Source organism: Chiloscyllium punctatum, chromosome 6 (assembly GCF_047496795.1).
Source record: "Chiloscyllium punctatum isolate Juve2018m chromosome 6, sChiPun1.3, whole genome shotgun sequence".
In the NCBI taxonomy this organism is placed as follows: Eukaryota; Metazoa; Chordata; class Chondrichthyes; order Orectolobiformes; family Hemiscylliidae; genus Chiloscyllium; species Chiloscyllium punctatum.
In genome coordinates, this window is record NC_092744.1 from 99022330 (window position 1) to 99046722 (window position 24393).

General features: G+C 49.2%; 1 long non-coding RNA gene across 1 annotated transcript; it reads right to left on the bottom strand.

Moving 5' to 3' along the window:
• Positions 1–24114, bottom strand: LOC140478536 (uncharacterized). The gene is made up of 3 exons (XR_011960788.1): positions 24059–24114; positions 4051–4187; positions 1–94 (listed from the first exon to the last, which is right to left on the bottom strand). It is a non-coding gene; the product is annotated as an uncharacterized lncRNA (long non-coding RNA).
• Between the last annotated feature and the right edge of the window lie 279 nt (positions 24115–24393).

Genomic DNA, 24393 nt, shown 5'->3' on the forward strand with positions numbered 1-24393 from the left:
CTCCATCTCTCTCTGGCTGACCAACTGTATTCAATGTGGGTGATGGACAAGACAGGAATTGGGAATTCTGCTGAGTCAGGGACATCAGGAATACCTACAGGAGACAGGGAAATAGACAGAATGGTAAATTACACTGCTGCAACGAAGGTTACACATGGAGAATGGCACTGAGTCCCACAGAGATCTGGAAATTCCCAGTCTCCATCCATGGCCTGTGCAGTTGCTTCCCTCTGGAGTGGAGAATGCTGTTGGCTCAGGATCTGGAGCAGCTGCAAGAGTGAGAGACACTGACAGAGGCAGCAATTAGACCCACACAGTGAGGGATACCACATGGAGAGAGACTGAGTGATATCAGCAGAGTGCAGGAATCTATCAGGATCACACAATGGTATCATCAGAAGTGGTTCTGACCAGTGAGCACTGCTACCAGTACTCAGGGAGGACTGAGCTATTTTATTGGGATAGGCTCCTCTGGTACCAGGATTATGCAGTGTGCTATAAATGAACGCAGATGAGGAGGGGGACAGGTCTGAGGTGAATGGAAATTCCCAAGTCCAAAGAGAAAGGTTGAAATATTGGAACACCATGGAGATGTGAATGAAGACCAAAAGAAAGAAACAGTAAGGGACTGAGTTTCATTAAAATACGACATTATCAAACAGATTTGTGACAGGAAATTATTGGTTAAAATAAAGTAAATGCCATTTCCGCCCCTCACACAGCACAAGTGACATCACTTCCGCCCCTCACATCATCGCTGATGTCACACAGTCACTGACTTCCTCGCCCCCCCACTGCCGTGCTTGCCACCCCTTCCGCTCCCACCAACGCCACCCACCTGCATTCTGCTTACACCACCCCCAGGTCCCACATCACCATCCCTGCCCCCAGAATCCTGAGGGGAACCCCACCCCTGCTCATGACTCCATCCCCATTCCCCCTAACACCACACCCTCTCCAGTTACAGGCTCCGTCACCTCCCCCAGCTCCACACCTACGCTTGGTCCCAGCTCCCAGTCCTGCCGTGTTTTCACCATCCCCCTGACCTCCCCTTCACAGAGGACGAATGATCAGTCCTCAGCAAAGGCGTCACCTTTATCCCCCTCCATCCACACATCAAGGAACTTAATACACGCCGTGACATCGAACACTTCTTCCACCCCCTCCACCTCAGAGCTTACTTTTACAATGAAGACTCCCGCCTATTTTCTGAGGACCCCTTTGCCGGCCTCCAATACACTCCATCCACATGGACACCCCGCGCTGGCCTATTACCTGCCTTCCATTTCTTCATTTCCAACTTCCACCAAGACATTAACCGCCTCAACCTATCTACCCCCTCCCCCACTCCAACCTCTCACCCTCACAACGTGCAGCCCTACACTCCCTCTGCTCCAATACCGACCTCACCATCAAACCAGCAGATAAAGGGGGTGCAGTGGTAGTCTGGTGCACTGACCTCTACACCGCTGAAGCCATGACGCCAACTCAAAGACACCTCCTCCTACCACCCCCTCTCCCATGACCCACCTCCCATCACCAAACCATCATCTCCCAGAGCATACAGAACCTCATCACCTCAGGAGGAGATCTCCCAACCACAGCTTCCAACCTCATTGTCCGGGATCCCCCACTGCCCGGTTCTATCTCCTTCCCAAGATCCACAAGCGTGACCACCCTGGCCGACCCATTGTCTCAGCATGCTCCTACCCCACCGAACTCATGTCTGCCTACCTCAACATTGTCCTGTCCCCCAGTCCAGGAACTACCCACCCTACCTACTCACACCCTCCACTCCTCCAAGACTTCCGTTTCCCCAGCCCCCAACGCCTCATCTTCACAATGGATATCCAATCCCTCTACACCTCCATCCACCATGACCAGGACCTCCAAGCCCTCCGTTTCTTCCTCTCCTGACGTCCATAACAGTATCCTTCCACCGGTACTCTCGTTCATTTGGCTGAACTTGTCCTCACCCTTAACAATTTTTCCTTCAAATCCTCCCACTTCCTCCAGACCAAAGGGGTAGCCATGGGTACCCGTATGGGCCCCAGCTATGTCTGTCTCTTTGTTGGCTACGTAGAACAGTCCATCTTCCGTAGTTACACCGGCACCACTCCCGTCTTCCTCCGCAACATTGATGACTGCATTGGCACCACCTCGTGCTCCCTCGAGGAGTTTGAGCAATTCATCAACTTCACCAACAAATTCCACCCTGACTATAGATTTACCTGGACCATCTCTGATACCCCCCGACCCTTCCTGTACCTCTCCATCCCCATTAATGATAACCAACTTGACACCGACATTTTTTACAAACCTACCGACTCCCACAGCTACCTGGATTACATATCTTCCCACCCTACTGCCTGCAAAATTCCTACCCCTATTCTCAATTCCTCCGCCTCTGCCGCACCTGTTCCCAGGAGGGCCAGTTCCACCACAGAACACACCAGACAGCCTCCTTCTTTAGAGATCGGAATTTCCCTTCCCACGTGGTAAAAGATGCCCTTCAACACATCGTCCACATCCCGCACCTCCGCCTTCAAACCCCACCCCTCCAACCGTAACAAGAACAGAACGCCCCTGGTGCTCACCTTCCACCCTACCAACCTTCGCATACACCAAATCATCCGCCGAAATTTCCACCACCTCCAAACGGACCCCACCATCAGGGGTATATTTCCCTCCCCACCCCTCTCCACTTTCCACAAAGACCATTCCCTCCGTGCCTACCTGGTCAGTTCGACGCCCCCCAAAAGCCCACCCTACCTTCCTGGCACCTTCTCCTGCCACTGCAGGGATTGCAAAACCTGCGCCCACACCTCTCCCCTCACCACCATCCAAGGCCACAAAGGAGCCTTCCACATCCAAAGTTTTACCTGCACATCCACCAATATCATTTATTGTATCCGTTGCTCCCGATGCGGTCTCCTCTACATTGGGGAGACTGGACACCTCCTAGCAGAGCACTTTAGGGAACATCTCTGGTAGACCCGCACCAATCAACCCCACCGCCCTGTGACCCAACATTTCAACTCCCCCTTCCACTCTGCCGAGGACATGCAGGTCCTGGGCTTCCTCCACCACCACTTCCTCACCACCCGACGCCTGGAGGAAGAACGCCTCACCTTCCGCCTCGGAACACTTCAACCCCAGGGCATCAATGTGGACTTCACCAGTTTCCTCATTTCCCCTTCCCCCATCTCACCTCACCTCCAGCCTTCCAGCTCATGACCTGTCCTAATGGCCTATCTCCCTTCCCACCTATCCATTCCACCCTCCTCTCTGACCTATCACCCCCATCCCCACCCCCATTCACCCATTGTACTCTTTGCTACCTTCCCCCACCCTCCTCTCTGACCTATCACCCCCCATCCCCACCCCAATTCACCCAATGTACTCTTTGCTACCTTCCCCCATCCTCCACTCTGACCTATCACCTTCTTCCCCACCCCATTCACCTATTGTACTCTATGCTACTTTCTCCCCATCCCCACCCCCCTCTCATTTATCTCCCCACTCTGCAGGCTCCCAGCCTCTGTTCCTGATGAAGGGCTTTTGCTGTTCGATGTTCCTGCTCCTCGGATGCTGCCGGACCTGCCGTGCTTTTCCAGCACCACTCTAATCTAGACTCTGGTTTCCAACATCTGCAGTCCTTGTTTTTACCTTATTGGAGGAGGAGACTACCGAGATAAGGCATGTTGTAGACACTGAAGCAGGTTACAGGGATATGGAAGGTAGTCTGGAATGCAGCACAATTCAAATATGTGGAGGGACTATCGGGAAGGGAGGAGGTTACAGCGATAGGATCTGTTATACGAATTAAAAATTATTGAAGACACTGGACAACAAGACATGCCATAGATACACTGTTGTAGAGGAGTGAGTTTTAATATAACAGAACTTACATTGGGGTGGTGATTGATCCTGGGGTGTGTGTGTGTGTACTGTGCTCCCCCTCCAGCACTGTATCTATGTCATGTTGTGTTAACAGATGTTTGGAGCCCTCTCATTGTTCTTTGCTCTGTGCACTGTGGGTGACCTTACCTCACTACAGGATTTATTGAAGGCTCCAGATCTCCTTTCCCTTTGTCTCTCTCTGGCAGACCAACTGCATTCAATGAGGTGATGGACGATCCACCCAGCAGCTGGGAAGGCTATTGAGTCAGGACTTTCCTGAGTACCTACAGGAGACAGAGAAATAGACAGAATGGGAAATTAAACAGATGCAGTGTGGGTTACACATGGAGAATGGCACTGAGTCCCACAGAGATCTGGAAAATGGAGCGATATTAAGTAATATTCCCAGTTTGCTGGAAGATGTCAGGATCACACAATTGTGTCGGAAGAATGGGTTTAGCTTCATGATGCCCTGGTATCAGTGCTCAGGGATGAGCACCCAGTGAGCAGGTGAAGTAATGGCCTAGTGGTATTATTGCGAGAGAATGTATCCAAAACCTCAGCTAATGTTCAGGGGAGGCAGGATTGAATCTCACCATCTGAAAAGGAGACATTTGAAATCAATAAATTTTAAAAATAATAATTAACAATCCACAAATAAGTATGAAATCATTACTGACATACAACAAATCCAAACACTTGTCCTTTCGAGAAGGACATCTGCCCATCCTCATGTGGTCTGCACGACATCCCCACAGCAAAGGGTTTGCCTCTCAATGACCCTCTGAAATGGCCGAGCAAGTTACTCAGTTCAAGGGCTTCTAGGACTGGGCAAGAAAGGCTGGTCAGCCAGAGACTCACACATCCCATACCTGATTTTTAAAAAAAATCTATTAGGATGGTCCCCCTGGAACCGTGCTGGGTCCAGTGTCCTGGCCAATCATGTCGGTAGGTTTATGGACAGGGCTTTAAACTGACAGAGAGGATGCAGGTGAAAGGAACTTTCCAAATCCAAAGGGAAAAGGCGAAGCAATGGAACAGCATGGGAAGGTGGCTGAAGACAAGCAGAAAGGAACAGAATGGGACAGAGTTTAACTAAAATTGTACATCAGCAAATAGATTTGTGACAGAAAATTGTGGAAGAGAGAATATTATGTTTTTTTTAATGGACAACGTTGCTGCAATAAGGTCGATGGATTTGTGATACAGAGATAAAAGAGATTTAGACACCAGGGAGACATGGATACAGGGTGAACAAAAATATTCAGTGGTTCGTAATCTTGTGCAAACTCAGGCAAAATGGGCAACGCTAACAATAATGGATACCAAAGGCATTACAGAGAAAGCATTTGGTCTCAGATCATGAAGTAGAGTCAGTCTGAATGTAAATTCTGGCTACTACTTGCCAAGGACACAAGCAACAGAACAGTTTTAGCCACCGCACAGCATTTCATTGCTCATCACTGCATTACACAGGAACTCATTGGAATTTTTTAACAAAGGCATTGTGATAATTTTGGAAAACGTCAATATTTCTCTAATCTGGGACAATCACACGGTCAACATCGATATTGGAAGAGGAGTACGGTTTTTTTTTCAGTGTTTCTTTGAAAAACACATTGTGCAACTGTTAAGGGACATAACTATCGCAGAGCAACCGTGTAATGAAACTTAGTGAATGAGTAATGTCACCGGGAGAGATCCTTCGGGAAATTGTGATAAAGTGCAGTTTAAATAAATATAAAGTTTTAAAGTGAATCACAGAAAGGACAACCTACAACTAAAAACAAAAATAGCCAATGACATGAGTTTGAGAGGAGAACTGACCAAGGTAAATAGGCTAAACAGACTGAAATATGTGCCTGTAAATGAACAGTGGAAAACATTTGAAGGGACAATGCAAAATATTCAACAAAAGGACATTCGATTGAAACAGTAAAAACCTCAGCAAGAAATTCCCACTGATCCCTCACTCAGGACAAAAGGAATCATATTGGATTATGAGGCTGAGAAGATCACCAAAAAGTACTTAAAATCCTGAAGTGAGAGAGTGTTTTAGGAGTAAATCTTAATGGATTGCAAAGGGTCTGCTCGCAGGAGGAGGGCAGTGGGAAGGGGAATCACGGTCAGGGTTCATTGACACAATAGGAACAGGGAGAGGTGAAGGTGCTGGAGGTGGTGAGAGTATTACAGAGAGTGGTCAGGGTCTGAACGGTGTTACAAAGCCAGTACGGATTGCTGCAGCTGGAGGGGTTTGCAGAGGTAGGGAGGGACATAGGTATTTTTATTTATTCATTCATGGGATGTGGGTGTCACTGCCTGGAACAACGTTCTTTGACCCCTCTGCAAATTACCCAGAGGGTAGCTCAGAGTCAGCCATTTTGCTGTGGGTCTGGAGTCTCATGTCGGCCAGACCAGGTTAGAATATTTGATGTCCTTCCCTAAAGGAGGTCAGTGAACTAGATGAGTTCTTCCTCCTGATCAACAATGTTTTAATGGTGGCCCCATCAATGTCTTTTACAGCCACAACATGACATCCCAACTCTTACTCTTAATGCTCTCCCCAATGAAGGTAACCATCCCAAACGCCTGCTTCACCAGCCTGTCTACCTGGGACACCACATTTAAAGACTGCGTACCTGCATCCCTGGGTCTCTGACTGATAACACTACCCAGGGCCCTAACATTAACTGTACATGTCCCACCCTGGTTTGTTTCACCAAAATGGAACACCTCCCCTTTATCTAATTAAACTCCATCTGCTATTCTTCAGCCCACTATCCCAGCAGTACTGTTCATCCTGTTGTATCAGAGATAACCTTCTTCACTGTCCACTTTCCCACCAATTTCAGTGTCACTGAAAACAATTACTTACCAGGAAACCAATACTCCCATCCAAACCATTTATCCAAATGACAAACACCAGTGGACCCACTCCACCGCTGGCCCCATGCCTCCAGTCAGAAAAACAACATGTCTCCCACCACCCTCTGTCTCCCACCATTAAGCAAATTTTATATCCAGTTCACTAGCTCCTCCTGAATGCCATATCCTTTTACACTGATCTGAGCTTATTACCCAGTTTACCAGATAGAACACACAACACAGAACAGTTCAGCCCAAGACCCTTCGGCCATGATTTCATGCCAACCTTTTATCCATCTGTAAGATCAAACTAACCTACATACCCTTCATTTTACTATGATTCATGTGTCTGTCCAAGAATCTATTAAATGTCCCAGATGTGTCTAATTTTACTACCACCATTGGCAGTCCATCCAACCACCAACCATTCTCTATCCTCTTATCCATCCTCCATTCACCTTAAAATTACACTCCCTTGTAATAGCCATTTATGCCATAGGAGGAAAGGTCTCTGACTATTCACTCACTCTGTGCCTCTTATCATCTTGTTCACCTCCACAAAGTTACCCCGTCCCCTTCTCCAATGAAAAATACCCTTAGCTCCCTCAACCTTTCTTCGTAAGAACTGCCCTCCATTACAGGCAGCATCTTGGTAAATCTCCTGTGTACACTCTGTAAAACTTGCACATCCTTCCTGTAAACAGCGGACCAGAACGGAACACAATATTCCAAGTGTGGTCTTACCAGGACGCTATAAAGATGCAGTAAAACCTCACGGCTCTTACAGTCAATCCCTTTCGAAGGGGAACCAACACAACATATGCCTTTTTAACAACCCCACCAACGTGCGTGGCAATTTTGAGGGATCTATGGACACGGACCCCATGATCTCTGTTCCTCCACACTGCCAAGTATTCTGCCTTTCACCCTGTATTCTGTACTCAAATTCGACCTGCCAGAATGAATCACTTCACACTTTTCCAGATTGGACTCCATCTGTCACTTCCAGCCCAGCTCTGTGTCCTGTCAATGTCCCATTGCAACCTACAACAGCCCTCTACATTCCCCACCACTCCACCAAACTTCATGTGATTGGGAAACTTACTAACCCACTCTCCAACATCCACATCCAAGTCATTTACAAAATCCACAAAGAGCAGAGTCCCAGAGCTGATTGTTACAGAACCCCACTGGTCACTGAGCTCCAGGCTCAGTGCCACCCTGCTGCCACCCTCTGTCTTCTCTAGGCCATCCAATCTTGTATCCAGACAGACAAATTTCCCTGTATCCCAATTTTCCTTCTTTTCTGAATGAGCCATCAACATATTCTGCCATATCCTCAAAGAATTCAATAAGGTTTGTGAGGCATGACCTGACCCCTCACAAACCCATACTGACTGTGGCTAATTTAACGATGGTTTTCCAAGTAGTCATAAATCCTGTCTTTTGAGTCCTCTCCAATAATCTGCACACCACAAACATTCGACCAAATCTGTAATTCCCAGAATTCTACCTCCGTAACATGGCTCGGACTTTACAAATCTTCCCTCCTCTGCCATGTTCCCCAGAATGACACTGGAGGGTGGTGGGGGTTAAAGAGATTGAGAGGAATATCAGGACAGGAGGATTTTGCAGGCATTCGGAGGTTCGCAGTGCCAAAAGGAGGCTTCAGTAATTGTGAGGTCTCATGGTGATGAAGGCGTTTGAGGAGGGAGGGAGGATTGTAGGGAAATGAGAGGTTTCACAGTTTAGGTGTTTTGTTCGGGCTGCAAGTGGTTACTGAGTTGGGGAGGGTGTAAGCACTGGTGGATATTACATAAACATGTGGTTTTAGTTGCAATGCAGGAAGAGGATTCAGGAAGCTGGAGCGTATGGGGTCTGAACGAGGTTACACAAATGGGAAGAGTTGTCAGGAGTGGAGGTGTTTACAGAGACAGCAATGGCCTGATCTGGAGCAGAGGACCCAGATTGGGAGGGATGTGGGGACTGGAGGTGGTATCACAGGGAGAGAGGACCATAGACCCACAGGAGGCTACAGAAATGTGGAGAGCTGTAGGGCTGACGGGTTCATGGAGATGGGAATGTTGGGAGGGATGGAGAAGTTTACAGGGATAAGGATGTTTGTAGGACAGGGCTGGATCACAGACAGGAACTGTTTTATGGACCTGAGCAGATTACAGAGATAAAGGTGTTTGTATCGACTGGAAGAACAAACAGAGATATGCAGGGTAGTCATGACTGAAGATGATTATAGACATAGGAAGGCTTAGGTTCTGGGCGTTATGGAGACTGTGGAATCTGGATTTCTTTTCAGAGACTGGGATAACAATTTTGGTCAGAAACAGTTTCACAGATAAGGGAGCATAGCACAAACAGGAGGAAGTTGTAGAGGTAGGTGACGTTTAAACAGATAGTGGTGTAAGAGCTGGACAAGGTTATGGAGATGGGTAGATGGTGGAGACACAGGAGGAGCTTACATTGACATGGGGGTGATAGTGACAGGAGGGTGTTAAATAGATAGTGGGTTCTGTAGGGACTGGATTGGGAGAGGCACAGGCATGGAGTGAGTTCGACAGATCAGGATTACTGCAGAGACCTGAGAGGATTACACTGATAGGGATGGTGGTCGGGTCTCCACAGACTGTTGGTGTTTAGGGAATGGAAGAGATTTGGTCGAAAGGGAGGGATGTAAGAGCTGCAGGAGCTTGTGGAGAGTTGAAGAGTTGAAGCAATTTGCAGAGGTAGGTTTCTCAGACAGGAGTAGGTTATAGATAGTGAGGGTTGTGTGGTCTGAGTAAGTCAAAAAGAGGAGAGTTTTCGCGTCTGGAAGAGGTTACACTGACAGGGACAGTTGAAGAGACTGAAGCAAAAATGTATGGAGAAGGTTACACAGATAGGGAGGTGAGTAGGGACTGAAGGTGAATACACAGACACAGAGGGTTGTATTGTTAGACGGAGCTGAGAGGGATAGGGACTGGTTTAGGGATTTACACAGATAGGGAAGGTTGTGTTTTTGGAGAAGGTTACACTGATACAGACAGTGTTAGGGAGTGTTTAGTGGACTACAGAGGAGCTCAGAGAGAATGTATTATGGGGAGTGGAGGAGATTACAGACACAGAGATGGCTGTCGGGTTGAAAAGAGCTTCTCCAGATCCTCAGTGCTGTAAGGCTGGAGGGAGATTATAACAGTGAGTGTTGCCAAGACTTAATTACTTCACTGATATAGAGCAGGTCTCAGCACGTAACTGTCAAAGGGAAATTTAGACAGTCCAGATGAGTTTTCAGAGATACAAATGTTTATGGGAGTTTCAAGAGGGAACAATGATTGGGAGTGCTGTACCAAATGGGAATAGTTATAGGGAGGGTTCTAAAAGCAGGAAGAGGTGTCAGACATATCGATCTTTGTAAGGACTGGAGAAGGTTACATTGCCAAGGAGTGTTTTAGAGTCTGGAGGAGATTACAGTGTTAAGGAGAATATTGGGGATAAGGCAAGGTGTAATAGACGGGGATGGTTGACAGGGCTGGACAATAACCTGAATAGAATCGCCATCGTGTGCAACCAGGCCATTTGGCCCAACCAGTCCATTCCTAACCTCTGAAGAGCATCCAACCCAGACTCACCCCTCTACCTATACATTAAACCCTACATTTCTCGTGGTGAACTTACTTAAACCACACATTCCTGAATACCACAGTCAACTTATGAAGGCCGATTCACTGATGGTGCAAATTTTGGACACACACACACACACACACAGATACAGCAAGGGAGCGACATGCAAACACACACAGTGCGGGAGATACCCGCAGACACACAGCAAGGGAAGGACCTGCACACACACACAGCGAGGGGGATACATGCAAGAAACACAGCAAGGGAAGGACATGCAAACACACACAGTGAGGGGGATACACGCAGACACACAGCGAGGGAAGGACATGCAAACACACACACACACAGTGAGGGGGATACATGCAAGAAACACAGCAAGGGAAGGACATGCAAACACACACAGTGAGGGGGATACACGCAGACACACAGCGAGGGAAGGACATGAAAACACACACACACACAGTGAGGGGGATACACGCAGACACACAGCGAGGGAAGGACATGCAAACACACACACACACAGTGAGGGGGATACACGCAGACACACAGCGAAGGAGGGATGCACACACACACAAATCGAGGGAGGGACACAGACAGCGAGGGAGGGACATGCACACACGAAGCGAGGGAGGGACACGCACACACGAAGCGAGGGAGGGACACGCACACACGAAGCGAGGAGGGACACGCACACACGAAGCGAGGGAGGGACACGCACACACGAAGCGAGGGAGGGACACGCACACACACACACACACAGAGGGAGGGACACACACACACACAGCGAGGGGGGGGAACATGAATACGCACACACACATAGACACAGCGAGGGAGGGACACGCACACACAGAGCGAGGGAGGGAGACGAGCACACACAGAGCGAGGGGGATATGCACACACACAGCGAGGAAGGGACACTCACACAGCAAGGAAGGGACACGCACACACACACACACACAGCAAGGGGGAACGCACAGACACACACAGCGAGGGAGGGACACGCACGCGCGCGCACACACACACACACACACACGAACACACACGAACACATACGAACACACACGAACACACACGAACACACACAGCGAGAGAGGGACACGCGCACACACACAGCCAGGGAGGGACACACACAAACACACACAGAGAGCAAGAGAGGGACACATGCACACACAGCGAGGGGGGAGACACATGCTCACACACGCACACCAGGAGGGACACACACACACACACACACACAGTGAGGAGGGAAGGAAACACACACACACACCAAGGGAGGTACACGCGCACACACACAGCAAGGGAGGTACACGCGCGCACACACACACAGCAAGGGAGGTACACGCGCGCACACACAGCACGGAAGGGACACACACAGCGAGGAAGGTATACACAGCGAAGGGACACACACACACTGCGAGGGACGGGGACACAAACACGCAAAGCAAAGGAGGAACACATAAACACACACAAACACACAGCAAGGGAGAGACGCGCACACACAGTGAGGAAGGGACAAACACATTCACTTACGGTGAGGGGAATACACGCAAACACACCGTGAAGGAGGGACAAGCACACACATGTCGAGGGGGAGAGCATGTGCACAGAAATTGAGAAGGGGCACACACATGCAAAGCGAGGGAAGGACATGCACAAATACACACACACACACACACACACACACACACACAGCAAGGGAGGGACACGCACATGCACACAGTGAGGGGGATACATGCAGAGACACAGCGAGGAAGGGACACACACACGCAAAGTGAAGGAGGGACACGCGCACATACACATACACACAAATATAGAGCAAGGGAGAGAGATGCACACACAGCGAGGGAGGGGCAAGCACACACACCTATGGTGAGGGGAATACACGCAGACACACAGTGAGGGAGGGACACGCACATACACTGCAAGGGAGGGACAAGCACACACCGCGAAGGAGGGACAAGCACACACACATGTTGAGGGGGAGGGCATGTGCACAGAAATTGAGAGGCGGCACACACACGCAAAGCAAGGGAGGGACATTCACAAATACACACAGAGCGAGGGAGGGACATGCACACACACACACACACACACACACACAAGGGACGGACACACACACGCAAAGCGAGGGAGGGACACGCAAAGATACACACACACACACATAGACACACACATAAACACAGAGCAAGGGACGGACGTGTGCACACACAGCGAGGGAGGGACATACAAACACACACAGTGAGGTAGTTACCCGCAGACGCACAGTGAGGAAGGGATACACACACAAACACACAGAGCGAGGGAGGGACACACACACACATACACACGTCGAGGGGGAGGCATCTGCACAGAAATTGAGAGGGGGCACAAACACACATGGCAAGGTTGGACACGCGCACACAGCAAGGGGGGACACGCACTCACACACACAAGGGACGGACACACACACGCAAAGCGAGGGAGGGGCAGGCACACACAGCGAGGGGTGACACGCACATACACAGCGAGGGAGGGACACGCACACACAGTGAGGGAGGGATACACGCACAAACAGCGAGGGAGGGACACGCGCGCGTACACACACACGGAAGAGCACGTACACACAGCGAGAAAGGGACACACACACAGCAAGGGAGGGATGCACGCGCACACACACACACACACACACACACACACACACACACACACACGGAAGAGCACGTACACACAGCAAGGGAGGGACACACACAGAGCAAGGGAGGGACATGCGCACACACGCACACACGTACAAACATTCAGAGTGAGTGAGAGACACGCAAACACAGTGAGGGTAGGATATACACACACAGCAAGGGAGGACCTACATAAACACACACAGAGAGGGAGGGACACACACGCACACACAGGGAAGGAGGCACAAGCACACACACGGCGAGAGAGAGGGCATGTGTACAGGAATTGAGAGGGGACATGCACACAGCGAGAGGGGACATGGACAGACACAGCGAGGGAGGGACACACACACAGCGAGGGGGGACATGCATTCACACAACGAGGGGAGAATCGCACACAGTGAGGGGGATATACACAAAGTGCAATGGAGGGACACACACACACACCGAGGGAGGGAAGGACATGCACACACAGCGAGGGAGGGACATACACAAACACACACAGCGAGAGACACACACACACACACAGGGAAGGAGGGACAAGCACACACATGGCGAGGGGGAGGGCATGTTTACAGAAATTGAGAGGGGACACGCACACACAGCGAGAGAAGACACGCACAGACACAGCAAGGGAGGGACACACGCACATATAGTGAGGGGGGACATGCACTCACACACCAAGGGGAGAAGTGCACACACAGTGAGGAGGATATACACAAAGAGCAATGGAGGGACACACACACACACAGAGACAAAGAGCGAGGGAGTGACATGCGCACACACAGCAAGAGGGACACGCAAACACAAAGCGAGGGAGGGACACGCACACACAGCGAGGGAGGGACACGCACACACAGCGAGGGAGGGACACGCACACACAGCGAGGGAGGGACACGCACACACAAACACACACACAGCAAGAGAGGGACACGCACACACACAGGGAAGGATGAACAAGCAGACACACGGCGGGGGGAGGGCATGTGCACAGAAATTGAGAGGGGGCATGCACAGACATGGCAAGGGAGGGACACACGCACACACAGCAAGGGGGGACAGGCACTCACACAGCGAGGGGCGATGTGGACACAAAATGGTGGGGATATGCACAAACAGCAAGGGAGGGACACACACACACACACACACACACAAGGGACAGACACACACTCAGAGTGAGGGAGGGACACGCACACAGTGTGGGAGTAAAACGCATACATACACACACACACGCAGCGAGAGAAGGACACACACACACTGTAAAAGGGTCACACATACTCACAGCAAGAGAGGGACACGCGCACACACACAGAGAGGAGGAGACACATGCACGCGCAGCGAGGGAGGGCCACACACACACATACGCACAGCAAAAGGGACACACACACACACACACACACACAGAGCGAGGCAGGGACACACACACACAGACAGCGAGGGAGCAACACACACAAGCAAGAGAGGGACACGCGCACACACAGCGAGGGGGGAGACACATGCTCACACAACGAGGGAGGGCCAACACACGCACGCACACCAGGAGGGACATGCACGCGCACACACACACACACACACACACACACAAATCAGAGCAAGGGAGAGACACACACACACCGTGAAGGAGGGACAAGCACACACATGTCAAGGGGGAGGGCATGTGCGCAGAAATTGAGAGGGGGCACACACACGCAAAGCAAGGGAGGGACATGCACACATGCACACAAGGGACGGACACACACATGCAAAGCAAGGGAGGGACATTCACACACGCACACAAGGGACGGACACACACACGCAAAGTGAGGGAGGGACATGCACACACGCACACAAGGGACGGACACACACACGCAAAGTGAGGGAGGGACACACAAAGATACACACACACACATAGACACACACATAAACACAGAGCAAGGGACGGACGCGTGCACACACAGCGAGGGAGCGACATACAGACACACACAGTGAGGTAGTTACCCGCAGACACACAGTGAGGGAGGGATACACACACAAACACACAGAGCAAGGGAGGGACACACACACACACACACACGTCGAGGGGGAGGGCATAAGCACAGAAATTGAGGGGGAGCACACACACACACACGGCAAGGTTGGACATGCGCACACAGCAAGGGGGGACACGCACTCACACACACAAGGGACGGACAGACAAAGCGAGGGAGGGTCACGCACACATACATACACTCAGAAACACAGAGCAAGGGAGGGACATGCACACACGCACACACACACACACACACAAGGGACGGACACACACACGCAAAGCGAGGGAGGGACACGCACGTACAATGCGAGGAACGGACGCACAGACACAGCGAGGGAGGGACATGCACACACAGCGTGTGAGAGACACACACAGCAAGGGAGGAACATACACAAACACACACAGTGAGGGAGGGACACGCACATACACAGCAAGGGAGGGACACACACGCACACACAGGGAAGGAGGCACAAGCACACACACGGCGAGAGAGAGGGCATGTGTACAGGAATTGTGAGGGGACACGCACACAGCGAGAGGGGACATGGACAGACACAGCGAGGGAGGGACACACACACAGCGAGGGGGGACATGCATTCGCAAAACGAGGGGAGAAGCGCACACAGTGAGGGGGATATACACAAAGTGCAATGGAGGGGGACACACACACACACAAAAAACAAGGGAGTGACACATGCACACACAGCCAGAGGGACACACACACACACACACAACGAGGGTGGGATATGCACATACGCTGCAAGAGGGATACACATACTCACAGCAAGAGGGACAGATGCACACAGAGTAAGGGAGGGACACGCGCATGCGCAAGCACGCAAACAGAAACACACACAGCGAGAGAGAGATACACACACACAGCAAGAGAGGGACATGCGCACACACTGCCAGGGAGGGACATGCATACACAGCGAGGGAGGGTCACACACACACAGCATGATGGACACACACACAGCAAGAGCGACGCGCACACAGTAAGAGGGGGACACGTATTCACACACATACTCACAGCGAGGGAGGGACACACAGACACACAGTGAGTGAGTGATACGCATACACACACATACAGAGCGAGGGGAGGACACACTCACACACTGCAAGAGGGACACACACACACACACACAGCGAGGGTGGGACACGCAGTAGCAGCGAGGGTGGGACATGTGCTCAGAAAGCGAGACGGGACACACACACACACACACACAGCGAGGGGACACACACACACAGTGAGGGAGGGAGACACACAGATATACGCACACACAAACACACACACCAGTGAGGGAGGGACATGCACACACACACAGTGAGGGAGGGACAAGCACACACAGTGAGGAGAGTTACACGCACACACAGCGAGGGAAGGGGACACACACGCATACACACACAGAACAATGGAGGGACACGTGCACACACAGTGATGTGTCTCCTCGGACGTGTAATCGTTCAGCTCTCACTCCAGCCTGCTCCCTCACAGGGTCACCGTCTCTGTTACTCCCAGGTACAACTAGGCCTCGATCCTCAGTGCTGATTTATATTCTCCCAGCTGTGAGTCAGCCTCAAGTTCCTGCTCCAAGTTGCTCCCTCACACGGGGTCCCTCCCTCTGTGACTCGGTGCTGATTTCGAGCCTCCTGCTCTGCTTTTTATCCAAATCCAAGTCCCAGTCGGCCTTGACCCTTGCTGCTGATTTATATTCTCCCGCTCTGTGCTGCTCTCTCTCAGGTTCTCTCCCCTTGTGACTCCCAGGTAATGGTAGGCCTCAAGCCTCAGCTGAGATTTATAACATCCCATTCCGCACTGCTCTCTTACAGGATCACCGTTGTGCCTGGAAGATAGTGGGAAAGAGGAGGATTAGACAGAGCAGAGGGTGTTACAGTGATTGAGGGACCTGTAGGGGAAGAAACAGGTTATCTGGGGAGATAGGCAGACCTGCAGTAACTAAAGAACATTACTGAAAGATACAGCGAGAGTTGCAGACACTGAAGAAGGCAAAGGAAATAGAGAGATGGCGGCTTGTTCATGACGGAGCTTTGTAGAGTCTAAAGGGCTTCAAAGTTTGGGAGAAGATTTGTAGCTCAGGTGCTCATTGTTGTGGTTCTGTTCGCCGAGCTGGGAATTTGTGTTGCAGACGTTTCATCCCCTGTCTAGGTGACATCCTCAGGGAGCCTCCTGTGAAGCGCTTCTGTGATGTTTCCTCCGGCATTTATAGTGGCCTGTCTCTGCCGCTTCCAACTGTCAGTTCCAACTGTCCGCTGCCGGTATATTGGGTCCAGGTCGATGTGCTTATTGATTGAATCTGTGATGAGTGCCATGCCTCTAGGAATTCCCTGGCTGTTCTCTGTTTGGTTTGTCCTACAAGAGTAGTGTTGTCCCAGTCGAACTCACGTTGCTTGTCATCTGCGTGTGTAGCTACGAAAGAATAGCTGGTCATGTCGTTTCGTGGCTAGTTGGTGTTCATGGATGCGGATCGTTAGCTGTCTTCCTGTTTGTCCTATGTAGTGTTTTGTGCAGTCCTTGCATGGGATTTTGTACACTACATTGGTTTTGCACATGCTGGCTATCGGTACTTCATCCTGGAGTTGTTGTCTGAGAGTGGCTGTTGGTTTGTGTGCTGTTATGAGTCCGAGTGGTCGCAGTCATCTGGCTGTCAGTTCAGAAATGTTCTTGATGTATGGTAGTATGGCTCGTTCTTTGGGTCGTGGCATGTCTTCATTCCATTGTCTTTCCATGAGGCATCTGTGGATGAAATTGCGTGGAGTTTGATCCCACCCCGCAGCTCACCAAAAGGATAAACAAAACACAGAGAAACGTACAAAAACAAAAGGGACTTATAACCAGGTTTGACCGACAGAGAATGAAACCTGAAAGCAACAACACCCCCAGATTCTATGGACTACCTAAAGTGCACAAACCAGCCATCCCACTCAGACCCATAGTATCACTACCAGGGACACCATCACACAAACTGGCTAAAGAATTACAGCAGAAACTGAAACACCTGATCAGTGGATCCAGACACTCTGTACAGTCAACACAGGAATTCTTGGACATCATCAGAAATATACACATAGACAACGAAGAAACCATGGTCTCATTCGATGTAACGGCACTGTTCACCTCTATCGACAAAACCCTAGCCAGAGAAACAATAGCCAACCTGCTGGACGTACAGAACAGACAACAGGACGGGGAACCTATCAACAAAGACGGCATACTCAAACTACTGGACCTGTGCCTCACAACACACTTCACATTCAACAACCAGATATATGAACAAATCAACGGCACACCCATGGGCTCACCCATCTCTGGACTCATAGCAGAAGCGGTAATGCAAAGATTAGAACAGTCTTACCGCAAATTCAACCCAAACTCTGGGTCAGATATGTGGATGACACCTTTGTAATCATTAAAAACACAGAAATAGAGAACACACACCGTATCATCAACGCCACACTCACAGGAATCCGATTCACGAGAGGGGAAGAAAAGAACAACCAACTCCCATTCCTAGACGTGATGGTACAGAGAACACCGAACGGAGAATTCACCACAAAGGTATACAGGAAAGCCACACACACAGACCAAGTCCTGAACCACGAAAGCAACCACCCCAACACACACAAAAGAAGTTGCATCAAGACACTGTTCAAAAGGGCCACAACACACCAGAACTACAAAAAGAGGAAGAAGAACACCTATACAATGTATTCGCCAAAAATGGATACCCCCGCAATTTCATTAGGGATTGTCTGTATGGATTAGCGAGATGACTGTCCTCTGATATTGATGAGGGCAGTGCAGATGACGTGGTTTATATGGAGTTCATTAAGGTCTTTGACAAGGTCCCACACGGAAGGCTGGTCCAAAAGGGAAGATCCCATGGGATCCAAGGTAAGTTGGTAAATTGGCTCCACAATTGGTGGAGGGTTGGTTTTGTGATTGAAAGCCTTTGTCCAGTGGGTGTACCACAGGGATCTGTGCAGGAGCCATTGCTGTTCATTGTGGACATTAATCACTCGGATGTGAAAGCAGAAGGTAACATTAGTAGGTTTGCAGATAACATGAAAGGTGAGGGCGTTGTCCACAATGAGGGGGGTGGACTCAGGCTGCAGTCTGATATCGATCAGATGATAAACTGAGCAGAGTAATGGCAGATGGAGTTTACTTCTGATCACTGTGAGGTAATGCACTGTGGGAAGTCTAATAAATGAATGATATACATCATGAATGGTAGGTCCTCCTGGAGTACTGAGGAATACAGGGACCTTGGTGGGCAAGTCCCTGGATGTCTGAAGGTGTCAGCACAAGTAGACAGGGTGGGGAATACACCTGAACTGGGAGCAGGAGGGGGACCCACATCCTGGTGGGGAACGTTGCTGGAGCTGCTCGAGAGGATTTAAACTCGTCTGGCAGGGCTGTGTGACCCCAAAGAGTCGTAAGGCCAGAAAGAAAGTTGAGGCTGGTACAAATGTTCAAGAGAGCAATATAAGTAGACAAGGCTGGCAAGAATATAGCAGACAATGAGGGAAAACTGGTGGATTAAACTGCAGTTATTTCAATGCAAAGGGCCAGACAGATAAGGCAGATGAACCCAGAGCATGGATGGGAACATGGGATTGGGATCCCATAGATATTACACAAACACAGCTGAGGGAGCAACAGAAGCAGCAGCTCAATGTTCTGGAGACAGATACTACAGGAAGGATAGAACAGGAGGCAAAACAGGTGGAGAGCTGGTGGGTTTGATTGAGGGAGGATTCATGTAGGATCGCCCAGTTAAACGATATTAGTGGAACTGAGAAATAAAAACTGGTCATTAGGTTTCTACGGTCGTACTACAGCGATAGGCAATGGGAGATGGAGGAGCAAATATGTCAGGAGATTTCAGATATCTCTTAGAATAATAGGGTTGTAATGACAGGGGATCTTAACCGTTCCAAACCTGGACTGGGATTGCTACTAAGTTAAGCATTTGGATGGAAGGAATTTGTTAAGTGTGTTCCGAAAATTATATAAGTGGCCCAACTGGAGAATGGGGCTATACCTGACCTCCCCTTGGGAAACAAGGTCGGGAACGGGAATGAGGTGTTAGTGGGGGAAGCACTTTGGAAAGATACCACAATTGTATTAGTTTGAAAATAGCGATGGAAAAGGACAGGCCTGGTCCACAAGTTCAAGTTACTCAAAGGAGCAAAGTTGTATTAGACAGGAATTTTTAAAGTAGATCTGGGGAGGCTATTTGCAGATAAAGGGAAGTCTGGCAAGTAGGAATATTTTAAACCCGAGATAAAAGGAGCGTTCAGCGCCAGTGTGTTCCTGTTAGTGTGCAGCTCAATGCTGACTGAATTAGGAAACACTGGCTGAGTTTCGAGGCTGTGGTCAAGAAAAAAATGGGTCGCATGTCAGATATAACTGGCTGACTCAAGGGAATCCCTTCAGGAGCATCTGGGCTGTAGGAATACACTTAGGATAGAAATCAGGAATGTGAAAAGGGGACATGAGATAGCTTTGGCAGAGAAAGTTAAGGAGAATCCAAAGAGACTCTACAAGGGTATGAAGAGCAAAAGAAGAGCTCGGGACAAACCCGGTCTCCTTAATGATCAATGAAGCCAACGATGTGCGAAACTACAAGATCCAAAACAAATATTTCACTTTGGAACTTACTGTGGATAAAGACTGGGGCGCTCAGGGAACTAAACAGTGTTTGGCCTGACCACTATTGGAATATTGTGTGTAATTCTGGTCTCAATGCCACAGGAAGGATGTCGTGGAACATGAAAGGGTTCAGAAGAAATGACCAAAGATGTTGCCAGGGTTGGAGGGTTTGTGCTTCAGGGAAAAGCCTGAATAGGCTGGGGCTGTTTTCAGTTGAACATGGGAGGCTGAGGAGTTAACCGATAAAAGGTGTTTAAAATCATGATGGTCATCGATAGGATCAATAGACAAGGTCATTTCCCCAGGCGAGGGAAACTTTTCAAAGGGGTCTAAAGGACAACTGGCTCCCGCAGAGTGGATGGAATAAGCTGCCAGAGCAAATAGTGGAGGCTGATAGATATACATTTAAAAGGCATGTGGATGGGTGTATGAATAGCAAAGGTTTAGAGGGATATTGGCAAAACTGTGGCAAATGTGACTAGAAACGTCATGCAGGAGTTGGTCCGAAGGGCCTGTTTCCGTGCTGTACATTTCAATGACTCAATGTCTTGAAATGAGTCCACATTATAGAAAAGGAGGAGCTGGAGGTTTTAAAACACAAAGGTAGATAAATCCCCAGTACCTGATCAAATGTATCTCAGGACATTGTGGGAAGCTGGTGAAGAAATTGTAGGGCCCCTAGCAGAGATATTTGTAACATAGAGTGCTATGTGTGATAGGCTGTTAGACTGGGGGGTGGCATTGTGGACAGTGAAGAAGGTTTTCTGAGATTACAAAGGGATCCTGATGAAATGTGTGAATGGCTGAAAAACCGTAGATGGAGTTTAATCTGAATAAATGTGAGGTAATGCATTTTGTACAACAAACACTGGCAGGGCTCATACAATTAATGGCAAGACCTTCAGTAGTGTTGTAGAACAGAGGGACCTCAGGGCTCAGCTAGATAATTCTTTGAAGGTTGCAACATGGAGAGACAGGAGGGTTTAAAATAAGGGGTTTGCCTCACTTGCTTTCATTGCTCAGTCCTTTGGATATAGGAGTTGGGAAGTCACGTTGAGATTATACAGGCCATTGGTGAGTCCTCTTCTGGAATACTGTGTCCAGTTCTGGTCGCCCAGTTATAGGAAGGATATTATTAAGCTGGAAAGGGTTGGGAGGAGATTTACTGGGATGTGGCTGGGTACGAAAGGCTTCAGTATGAAGAAAGGCTGAATAGGTTGATATTTTTCACTGAAACCTGAATGTTGACAGATGACCTCATAGAAGTTTATAAAATCATGAGGGAGATAGATAGAGTTAATGGGAGTTGTCTTTTCCCGTGGATAGGGGAGTTTCAAGACAAGGCACTACATTTTTAAGTTTAGAGGAGAAACATTTTTAAAAAAGACACGAAAGGCACATTGTTACACAGAGGGTGGGTTGTGTGTGGAATGAACTTCCCAAGGAAGGGGTGAACATGGGGACAATAACAATGTTTAAAAGACATTTGGATTAGTACAGGAATAGGAAAGGTTTGAAGGGATGTGATCCAGGAACAGGCAGGTGCGATGAGATCAGTTTTAGAGTATGGTTAGCGTTAACCAAATAGTACGGTATGACTCCGACTATGATTATAATGTTGTGTCATCAATTAAGAAAGGCTACAAGAGAAAGCCAGGGAACTACAGACTGATGAGCGAGACATCAGGGTGGGTCAGTTGTTGGGGGTCATTCTGAGAGGTAGGTCTTACATGCATTTGGAAAGATAAGGCCTGATTACGGACAGCCAGCATGGCTTTGTGCATGGGAAAACATGTCCCACAATCTTGACTGGAGTTTGCTCACGATGTGACCAAAAAGATAAAAGATAGACTAAAAAAAGAGCAACAGACGTTGTTTCTGGCTTCTGCAAACCCTTGTTCAGGGTGTAACATGATACATTGGTTAGTAAGGGTAGATCACAAGGGATCTGGAAGAGCTTGCCAACTGGATACAAAATGGGATGACAGTGGGAGACAGAGGGTGGTGGGAGAGGGTTGTTGTTCAGACTGGAGGCCTCTGACCAGCAGTGTGCTGTCAGGATTGGTGCTGGGACCATTGATGTGCACCATTTACATAAACAATTGAGTGAAAATACAGGAGTCCCTGTTAGTATGTTTGTGAATACCAAGATTAGTGGAAGAGTGGGCAGGGAACATAGTTATTGAAGGGGATGGTAATCAATTGGGCCAGTGGGCCAAGGAATGAAAGATGGAGTTTAATTCAGGTGTTGGATTTAGTTAAGACAAACTAGGGAGGACGCATACGGGTAACAGTTGGGCCCTGGGCAGTGCTGTCGAACAGAGAGAGACCAAGGGGTGCAGTTACATTGTTCCTCGGACTGGCATCACAGGGCGACAGGGTGTTGAAAGCGGCAACTGGCACACTTGTACTCAATGCTCTGACTAATGAAGACATGAGTTGGAGATATTGGTAACACTGTCGTCAATATTTCTCCTGGGCAGAGGAGGCCACAGGGCGACGTTATAAAGTTTTATGAAATCATGTAGGGTCTAAGTAAGGTGAATTGACAAGGGTAGGTGAGTCCAAAGCTAGAGGCATAAATGTGGGGTGAGAGAGCAAGGATTTAAAGAGGGAGCTGAGGGGCAACATTATCCACAGAGGATGGTGCATAGACAGAATGGACTGCCAGAGGAAATGGTAAAAACAAGTACAATTACAACATGGAAAAGATACTCGGGCAGGTACATGGAGAGGAGAAGGTTTGAAGGGAGATGAGCCAAACACAGGCAAACGCGACTCATTCCATTTAGGGAACCTTGGCCGAAGAGTCATGCCGCACAGAAACAGACCCGATGTCTCCAGGTATTGGAGGAGGAGACTATCGAGACAAGGCATGTTGTAGAGACTGAAGCAAGTTACAGTGATATGGATGGTCATCTGGACTGGAGGTTTCAAATATGTGAAATAATTGGTGAGAGGGAAGGAGATGACAGAGATAGGAACTGTTATAGGAGTTAGAATGATTGAAGACACTGGTCCTAAATACAAGCCATTGATACAGTGTTGGAGAGGGAATAGGGAACAGAAAGATCCCAGGCAGCATTACCACCCTCTCGGGGGAGGCCTGCTTCCCCCTCAGTTGTTCTGATGCTCCCTAAGAAAGCACAGGCCTGGACTGATAACTGGGAACTCGCGGTGCTGTCTCATTACAACAAAACTTGCAGTAGGCATGGTGACTGAGCCTGGGGTGTGTCTGTACTGTGCTCCCCCTCCAACACTTTCTCTATGTCATGTCTTGTTAGCTGATGTTTGGATTCCCCTTATTACTTTCTGCTCTGTGCACTGGAATGATCTTACCTGGCAGCAGGATTTATTGAAGACTCCCGACCTCCCTAACTTTGTCTTTCTGGCTGACCAACCATCGTCCCAAACAGCAGTTGGCAAGTCTATTGAGTCAGGAACTCCATGAGTACCTGTAGAAGACACCGAAATTGGCAGAATGGGAAATTAGACGAATGCTTTGAGGGTTACACATATAGAATGGCACTGAGCCCCACAGAGATCTGGAAAATCCCAGTCTCCATTCCTGACCTGTGCTGCCTCATCTCTCTGGAGTGAAGAATTCTGTTGGCTCATGGTCTGGAGTAGCTTCAAAAGTGAGAGACGCTGACAGAGGCAGCAATTAGACCCAC